Source organism: Myxine glutinosa, chromosome 6, assembly GCF_964187855.1.
Source record: "Myxine glutinosa chromosome 6, kmMyxGlut1.1, whole genome shotgun sequence".
In the NCBI taxonomy this organism is placed as follows: Eukaryota; Metazoa; Chordata; class Myxini; order Myxiniformes; family Myxinidae; genus Myxine; species Myxine glutinosa.
This window is the reverse complement of record NC_136266.1, coordinates 147,218,860-147,228,913: the sequence shown is the minus strand read 5'-3', so window position 1 is coordinate 147,228,913 and position 10,054 is coordinate 147,218,860. Positions and strand designations below refer to the sequence as shown.

The 10,054-nt window shown below is 43.5% G+C and overlaps 1 protein-coding gene across 2 annotated transcripts in view; it reads left to right on the top strand.

The window, feature by feature from the left end:
* The first annotated feature begins 3,768 nt into the window (after positions 1 to 3,768).
* LOC137428867 (uncharacterized) overlaps positions 3,769 to 10,054 on the top strand; it is a 107,181-nt gene continuing 100,895 nt past the window's right edge. For both annotated transcript variants that reach the window (XM_078780710.1, XM_078780708.1), the window contains exon 1: positions 3,769 to 3,989. The gene's annotated coding sequence lies outside the window, so the exon portion shown is untranslated. The remainder of the gene's footprint in view (positions 3,990 to 10,054) is intronic.

Below are 10,054 nucleotides of genomic sequence, written 5' to 3'. Positions count from 1 at the left end.
AAATTTTTTCCATGGAAGGTTTTGGAGATGTAGAGGTGCAACATTTTTCGTTTTTTCCAAGATGGCGCCTGTACCACGTGACCTATGACGTAATAATTATGAATAACGCGATCGCTTCCCGCTCTGAAATACGTGCAAACGCATAACAGAAAACACCTTCACCCAGTATCGAGTGCCAACCAAGATGGCGCCCGGTAGCTACACCGAGGTCGGTGTGTTGTGAATAAACAAGAATGTATCAATTGAATGCAGGTTTATTAGCAACAACGATGAACAATCAATCTGCAAGACAAAGAAAGCGATGGTAGATATTAGAATAAGATAATAGATACAGAATATGCAAATAACAATGTGCAGTATTACACAAGATGAGAACGCAATAGAGAACAGCACCATACAAGAGTTGTCTATCTCCCTTTCCCAAAAACGTTCAATTGTGACACAGAATAGAACGAAACTGGAGACCGAGAAAAAGGATCACATGAGTTTATAATTGATATTCTTCTGAATTGAATCGGGCTGGTGGTTTGATAATTCGCTTCGGGCGGCCCGTCACCACCCGATCAATCGTCGGAGTCCTCTGAGGGCAGTTCGTAATTTCCTGGTCCATTGTGGGAGTCTCCGGTGGGTGGTTCACTATCGCCCTGTCCGACGCCGGAGTCCCCTCCAGCTGGTCCATCATCACCCGAACCGTCAAGGGGGCAGAAATAGGCAGTGACCATGGAGGTGTGGCGGTGGTCTGCACATGTGGTTGGTTAGCGACTCTCGCGGGTGGTGTCATCGCGGTGGTGGAGCGGAGTGTCTGTGATGGTAAGCCCGGCGCAATGACATGTTGGGGTTCACCCTTCTGGGGAGTGGTAACAGGATTGAGACAGACTCTTGGAGCGGCGATGGGTTGGGTACCAGACATTAAGTATTTCGGTACGATTGGCATAACACTTGGCATAACGGTTGGCAGCATGCCACTTTTGCCAGTCGTAGTGGGAGTTGTCATGCTGAAAGGCGTAAAACGTCGCAGGAACTTACGATTCCGGAGAGTGATTCTTCCGGAGCCATCCACCTTGACAACGTATTGATCGAATTGTTTTACCTCAATCACGGTTCCGGTCCGGTCCCATTTTCGTGGTTCCAGGCCGGTCTGGTTCTGGATCCGGACATGGTCCCCGACGGCCAGTGGAGGTAGTTTTGTCGTGTGTTCAGAGAGTCTTTCGATCTCCCTGGCATGCCGAATGCGCAAAGCTTCCTCACGATTGTTGCGTGTTTCCCGCCAGGTGTCCGATGGCAAGTATCTGCCTGGGATGATGGGTATGAAGTCCTTGACTGGCCTCTTGAAGATGATCATGGCTGGAGACAACCTAGTGTCCTGATCCGGTGCATTCCGGTACTGGAGTATTGCACGTTGGAACCGATCAGTGTCTAGTTCACCATTGGAACCAGTGTTATCGGTGATCATTCTTTTCGATGTTTTGACTGCGATCTCGGCACGACAGTTGCTGTGTGGGAAGGCAGTGGATGACAACCGATGGTTAACGCCCCACCGACACAAGAAGTCTTGGGTGTCATGTGCCGTGAATTCTGGCCCACAGTCAGATGCCAATTCGTCGGGGATACCATAAGTGGCGAAGTTCGACCGCAGACATTTCACTAGGCCTTGTGCCCCGCCAGTAGTTAGCTGAATGATTGGCCAATTAGAGTAACGATCAACGGTGACCAAATAACTCCGACCCTTGTGATGAAAGTAATCTGAACAAACGTACTGGAAAGGGTAGGCAGGTTCAGCTGAGGCTGTAGGTGGAGCACTTGGGTGCGATGGGGCCATCCGATTGCAGTGTGAGCAGCGATTGCGCATCTCATGAATCTGGGGAGTGATTCCAGGCCAAAAGATCGAGCTGCTGGCCCGGGTGGTCATAGCCGTGACTCCTTGGTGAGCAGCATGAAGATTCTCAAGGACAAGCTTCCGTAGCTTCGGTGGGATGATAATCCTCCCCTTGTAGACCACTATGCCATCAATAGTGTAGAGGTGTTCACGGAAGGGAAAGTATTCCAAAATGGACACAGGGAAATCGTCCCGACTGGCAGGTAGACCCTGCTCAATAGAATTGAGTAACTGCAGCATCTGAGTGTCACTTGCTGTTTCGTCCCGAACATCGTCCCAAGTGACGGACCGCACAGAATCGAGTGTCTTGATGGCTGCCATAGAAATAGCCATTTCCATGCCAGAGTCGTCATCTGTGGTCCACAGCCCAGTCAACGTGTGCTGTCTTAGTGTAGTCGATGTGGCCACATCCATAATGGAGGAAATGTCATCCACCAGTGGCAGTCGTTCCGATGGTCTGGCACCCGACGGATGTCGTGAAATCGCATCTGGTACGCAGTGTCGTTTTCCCGGTATGTGGATAATTCGGAAACGATATGCTAGGGTCCTTTCTTTCAAGTTGGCAAGCCGCGTGTTATGGATGTCCTCTAATCGTCTGTCACCAAGAAGCTTGATTAAGGGCTTGTGATCGACGGCAATAATCAGGTTCTTGCATCCCAACACAAAATACTTTACTTTTTCCAGGCTGTCCGCCACTGCTAGAGCTTCACCCTCTATCGGAGCATAGCGCGACTCCGCTGCATGGGTGAAGCGGCCTCCAGCAAGGGTGATTTTCCAGCCATCGGGGCAGCACTGTGGGGTTTCACCAGGGCATCTGCAGTGTTTTTGGAGGAGCCAGAAGCCAATCCCATCCTTCGACCAGTCAGTTGCGAGACATGTTGTCCGTTCCTTGTCAAAGATCCGGACCCCATTTGCGACTTCAGATATGATGAGTCGTTTTGATTCTTCGAATAGGGATTGTAGTGTTGCATCCCAGTAGAAGGGGGTGCATGGTTTTAGGAGGTCCCGAAAAGGTCGCATCCTCTCGGTCATGCTGAAGCAGTATGTTACCTGATTGACTAGCCCAAACCAGGAGCGAATGTCAGTAATTGTTTTTGGTGTGGGGAAGTCCTGTATCGCTTGGAGATACCTTTGGCATGGTCGTACACTGTCCATGGTGATCTCGAATCCAGCGAATTCGACCGTGTCCTGACCAAAATGGAATTTCGTCGGATTTTGCGTAATCCCATTACGGCCGCACAGGTCGAGCCAGTTGCATGTCTGAAAAAAGCTCTCTTCCAATGTGTCGCTCCACATGATGGTATCATCAATACATTTGGACTTGTTTTTGAAGTCCGATACGATTTCGTCAAATCGTCTGGAGTATCCATCACCTGAAGCGATGTAACCTTGGGGAGTGGTGCAGTAACGGTATCGGCCCCATGGTGTGATGAACGTTGTCAGATGGCGGTCACATTCTCTGATTGGAACGCTGTGATAGCCATTCCAGGCGTCTGTTACCGTCTTTTTGGTGTCATCTGTTCCGCCATTTGTGCCGGTGTCATCGATGGCGGTGCACGCTAACCTCATCAGATTGATTGTTCATAAACAAGAATGTATCAATTGAATGCAGGTTTATTAGCAACAACGATGAACAATCAATCTGCAAGACAAAGAAAGCGATGGTAGATATTAGAATAAGATAATAGATACAGAATATGCAAATAACAATGTGCAGTATTACACAAGATGAGAACGCAATAGAGAACAGCACCATACAAGAGTTGTCTAGTGAATGGCAATGATCATTCTAGAGATACGTTCGGTTCAGTAAAGTAACCAGCACACGAAGACGACGAGGAATATTACCATCCGGAATCCACGTGCATACGATGTATAGGAGCCATGCCGGTGTAGTTTGCGGCTGTACCTACGACCTTCCTTGAATCGAGCTGTTCATCTCCCGCATTTTGCTGATATATGTTGCAGACTTTTCGTGGTGGACATTGTCCTACGCAGCCTCGCGATTTTAAAGACGTCTTTTCGAATCGCTGAAGATCTCTCAAATGAAGATCCTCTTCGGGAAGCGTCATGCAGGCCTCCACAAGAGCGAGTGCAGCTTATTTGTTGAAAGGTGCACTCTCGGGTTTGTGATTTTGGAGAGAAAATAGTATTTTGGTTCTTCGTTGTAAAACTTTCAGTCTGAAATCATGTGGGCAATTGTGTCGATTTAGTACGTACAAGTACAACATAATAAATATCGATACTGGATTATTCGATGTGAAGACGACGATGGTACTGATTTATGGTTGACGAGATGGAGACAACACGAGCCACTTAAAAAGGACTGTGTGTGTGTGTGTGTGTGTGTGTGTGTGTGTGTGTGTATATATATATATATATATATATATATATCTAAGTGTGTGTGTGTGTGTGTGTGTGTGTGTGTGTGTGTGTGTGTGTGTGTGTGTGTTAGTAATAGTATGTATATGGGTGTGTGTGTGTGTTAGTAATAGTATGTATGTGTGTGTGTGTGTGTGTGTTAGTATGTATGTGTGTTAGTATGTATGTGTGTGTTAGTATTTATGTATGTGTGTGTTAGTATGTATGTGTGTATGTGTGTGTTAGTATGTATGTGTGTGTGTGTGTGTTAGTATGTATGTATGTGTGTGTTAGTATGTATGTGTGTTTGTTAGTATGTATGTGTGTGTGTGTGTGTGTGTTAGTATGTATGTGTGTGTGTGTGTGTTAGTATGTATGTGTGTCAGTGTGTATGTGTGTCAGTGTGTATGTGTGTGTCGTTGGTTGTTATCTCCATTTGTGGGTTTCAGGAGGTGGAACGGAGTCCTCCCAGGACCCAAAGTATCCATCTCTTCTTTGGTAATGGATCACGGTTCATGGACCAAGGTGTTCAACTTTTTCAGAGTTTTATTCCAAGGGCTCTTTTCAGGATCGTCACCGAACCTCGGATTGCCTCCAGTTGTAGTTCACTTGTGGTAATATTCCTGGGGATGGTTTTTAAGATCTTTGCAAGGTTCTTTTTTTTATCATTCCTGTTGCTCCAATAATCACTGGTAAAATTTCGGTGCTCTTCAGCTTCCACTTCATTTTTGAGTGCTTGTTATTTGGTCATTTTCTTGATTTCTGCATTATTTAGGCCAAAATCACTGGGGACTGACACCTCAATTAGCAATACCTACATTTGTTTTTGTACCTCAGTGCTATATCCAGTCGCAATGTTTTGTTTTCTATGTTCACGCTTAATGGGATCATTAAGTCGTATGTAGCAATACTTCCTTGTTCTCAGTGATTACTTTTGGTTAATCTTTCCATGAGTTTTCTGGAACTGGGTTATTGAGACTTTTGCAGATGTGCCAGGGGATTAATCTACATACCTTGTTGTGCCTTTGGGTGTGTACATCTGCTCCAACATGAGTTTTTTTTTTTACACCTTGATAGGAGTTGGCTCGTACTTTCTGTTTCTTCCTTGGAGAACCTACACTTGTCCGATTGACTCAGTCCTGCCATTTTCTTAAAGCCATTGGTGTAGTGTCCTTGGTCTTGGGAATTTATAATGTTCGTTCTCCATCCCAGTTGAGCTGACTTCTTCTTAGCCATTCCAAAGAGCCTTCTTTGTCTACTCCCAATCTGTCCAACTATTTTTTTTGGTACTTCCTTCTGTTTTTTTGTTTTCCTAGTTGTTGGTGTATATCTCTTGCTATTTAATTTTATATTTTGCTTTCTTCTTTTATTGCAATTGTTGGGGCTCTACTCGTTTCAGTTTCTTGTGCGATATCTTCCATTCACACCTGCCTTTGGAATTTTTTTTACTAGGTGAGTTAGGGTTACCTTCTCTGGTTTGTTGTCCGCGTGTTTGCTTACAAATTGGATTCGGTAGTCTATTGCACTTTTTACGTATTTGGCCAATCCTACAGTTGTCATTCTATGCACTTGGTTGACCTCCATCAGGCCGCTATCTCCTCGTCTTGGCAGGTACATTCTTGGGATACATTGATTTTTGTAAAAGATTTTGTGGATGGTGGGGAGTTTCCTTGTTTTGATATCTAGTTTATTGATTTCTGATTGTGGCCAGTTTATTATTCTGCAGCTGTACTGGAAGACTGGTTTTGCGAGCTGGTTTATGGCTTTGATTTTGTTCTTTGGAGATAGGTATGTTTCAGGATCAGCTTTGTTCTATGCAGGTATTCTCTGGCAATTGTTTTGCACATTTGTGTGTGACATATTTGGTGGCCCTCTTCTACTCCGAGGTATTTGTATGATCCTGTACTGTTGTATTTGTGCCAATTTTGATGTCCGTTTTTGTTGGTTTAACTTGTATGGATGTGCACTTGGCGCACTTATCCAGGCCAAATTTCATCGAATATTTGATGGCTAGGTTGACGGAGGGATTGATTGAGAAAATAAAGGAACGAGAATGTCGATGTTGGACAGAGAACAACTCGGGAAGGGATGAGAGAGGGAAGGAAAAGGAGGTTGGGTTGGAGTAAAGGGAAGAGGAATGCATACAAGGGAGGTGAGGTGAGGTGAGGAGTGAGATGACGTCTTGTTTGCATACATAATTGATAAATAAGTTGGCTAAAAAGCAATGTGACACCCATTTGGCATTTTTGTAAAGGCAAACAATATATTGTGCAAAAAATTGAAATGCAACTTCCGACTCCATCGCAGTTTGTAAAAAGCTCGGAACCATTCACTGCTAAAAGCAGTTCTTGGATGTTTTGCAGAACTCATGGACTCTGTTTTGTATCGTCAAAAGCCGTATTGGACAGAAAGTACGAACAATTTCAACAATGTCATGTTCATGCTTCAATTGCACTCGCAAGGATTCGCACACAGACTGACACACCTGTAGCACGCTGTAGCCAGATTAGCTGTGATGTCATGAGCTTCACCCAACCACGTCGCCACCTTCCAGGATTCCACAGATCCACATGCGGTAGCACTTCATCTTCTCATGTCTACCATATTACCATCGCCCCAAATTGTTCAATTTGGATTTTGTTTTTCACTTCACTCTTTGACTTCTTCCTGTGATATTTATCGGTACTTTTGAGTATTTTGATCCACAAATTATCATTCGATCCACAAATTCCTGTTGCAAATTCAAACAAAAATGAAAAGGAATAAAATGGGGTATAACGATGTGGTTTGCATGTGAACAAACGTTTCTCGGATTTTTTTTTGTCAAGATTTATATCATATGGCATTTATCATCATTTGGTCTCTATAGACCAGGCAACACCAGTTGTGGCCAGTTTATTATTCCGCAGCTGTACTGGAATACTGGTTTTGCGAGCTGGTTTATGGCTTTGATTTTGTTCTTTGGAGATAGGTATGTTTTCAGGATTAGCTTTGTTCTATGCAGGTATTCTCTGGCAATTGTTTTGCACATTTGTTTGTGACATATTTGGTGGCGCTCTTCTACTCTGAGGTATTTGTATGATCCTGTACTGTTGTATTAGTGCCAATTTTTATGTTGTCCGTTTTTGTTTGTCTAACTTGTATGGATGTGTACCTTGCACACTTATCCAGACCAAATTTCATCGAATATTTGATGACTAGGTTGACGGAGGGATTGATTGAGAAAATAAAGGAACGAGAATGTCGATGATGGACAGAGTACAACTAGGGAAGGGATGAGAGAGGGAAGGAAGAAAAGGAGGTTGGGTTGGAGTAATGATTTTAAATTTTTAATAATAAATTGTAAATAATTAAATTTTAATTTAAATAACTGATAAGGACAAAATTTGGTACGATACATCAGAACAGTGGGGTCTCATGGGGGTATGCTCCTCGTCTGGATCCGCCCACTATAAAGAGGCTGAAATGGGGAGAGAGAGAGGGTTTTGCTTCAAATTCAGGTAGTTTATTTCAAAATCTTCTTGGATATTGTGGGGAAATAACCGTCAGTCCCCCACGGGGCGATTACTGGTTAATTCCAATTACTTGTTAATTAATGTTAAAGATTCATTCATTCATTCATTCATTCATTCAGACCAGGCAACACCGCTCTTTCTTGTGGGAATGCCATTTGCAGTAAACATGATGTCACACATCACAGGCGACGTCTAGAAACGAAAAAGTCAATAAAACTTGGTCTATCACGTGCTTGTGAGAATCATCATCTCTGGATATTTTCAGTCCGACAGTTCACTCAGACAGACAGGGAATGCAAGCAGCCATCTCACTTCAGGACCGGTCTCACGTACAGTCACGTGAAAAAGTAAGTACACCCCATGTAAAGTTTTGACTTTTTCAACATATTTCAACATACAGCGATTTGATCTTCATTTCAACAATATTGATAGATATAGGTGATATAATATAACAAATATCATGAAACATTTACATTTTGTAGTCCATTGTATAATTTAAATAAACATAAATGCAAATTTCACATGTGGAAAAAGTAAGTACACCCTTGGCTCTAATAGCTGGTATTGCCCCCTTTGGCAGAAACAACCTCAAGTAGGCATTTCTTATAACTGTCTACCAGTCTCTGACATCGACTGAGAGAAATTTTTGCCCACTCCTCCATGCAGAATTATTTCAGCTGTGCGTTGTTTGAGGGGTTTCTTGCATGCACAGCTCGTTTCAAATCCCCCCACAACATCTCAATGGGATTTAGATCCGGGCTTTGACTTGGCCATTCCAGAACCCTCCATTTCTTTCTTTTCAGCCATTCCTTGGTGGATTTACTGGTATGTTTAGGGTCATTGTCATGTTGCAAGGTCCACCTTCGGTTGACCTTCAACTTTCCGACAGATGGCCTCACATTATCCTCAAGCACCCTCTAGTACAATGAAAAATTCATAGTGGATTCTGTGATGGTGAGCTGCCCAGGCACTGATGCAGCAAAGCTGCCCCAAACCATAATATTTCCACCCCCGTGCTTTACAGTTGGTAGGTTCTTGTGGTCAAATGCTGTCTTTGGTTTTCACCAAACATGTCTTCTGGTACTGTGGCCAAATAGCTCTACCTTTGACTCATCTGTCCAGAGCACATTGTTCCAGAAGTGCTGTTCTTTGCCTCGGTGTTCTTTGGCAAACTTTAGTCTTGCCCTGATGTTCTTTCTGGACAGCAAAGGTTTCCTCCTGGCACACCTCCCATGTAGATCAAATTTGTGCAGCCTCTTTCTAATGGTAGACTCATGCACTTTGACATCAATAGTGGCAAGAGCTACCTGTAGGTCCCATGATGACATTGTGGGGTTCTTAGAGACTTCTTTCAGCATCTTGCGGTCTGCTCTCGGGCTAAACTTGCTGGGGCGGCCTGGCCTGAACAAGTTGGCAGTTGTTTGGAAACTTCTCCACTTGTAGATGATCTTCCGGACAGTCGAAGGATTGATTTCAAATTGTTTGGAGATCTTTTAAAATCCCTTCCCAGACCCGTTTCTATAACCTTCTTTCTGAAGGCCTCAGAGCGCTCTTTTGATCTTGGCATGGTGACGCCGTACACTTCAACAACAAAGAGCAAACCAAACGAAATGTCTGAGGTTTAAATAAGACAGGTTCTTCCAAGATCCTCTCGAACAATGTTCTAATCATTTGAACCTGAGCTGGTGCACCTGATTCTAATTTTAGGTATTTGAAGTCGTGATAAATGTAGGGGTGTACTTACTTTTTCCACATGCGAAATTTGCATTTATGTTTGTTTAAATTATACAATGAACTACAAAATGTAAATGTTTCATGATATTTGTTATATTATATCACCTTTATCTATCAATATTGTTGAAATGAAGATCAAATAGCTGTATGTTGAAAAAGTCAAAATTTTACATGGGGTGTACTTACTTTTTCACGTGACTGTATCTACTGTACATGATTTTAACCGAGGCTGTTTTATTCACGAAAACACATTTTCCTCACAAACTATATGACTGATAAGGACAAAATTTGGTACGATACATCAGAACAGTGGGGTCTCATGGGGGTATGCTCCTCGTCTGGATCCGCCTACTATAAAGAGGCTGAAAAGGGGAGTGGGAGGGGGGTTTTGCTTCAAATTCACGTAATTTATTTCAAAATCCTCTTCGATATTGTTGGGAAATAACTGTCGGTCCCCCACGGGGCTATTGCTTGTTAATTCCTGCCGCTTTTAGCCTGCATCTTGTCTATTGAGAATGTAATTGTGTGATAAATACATTTCAAACAGAATGAAAAGTGCTGGGTGTTG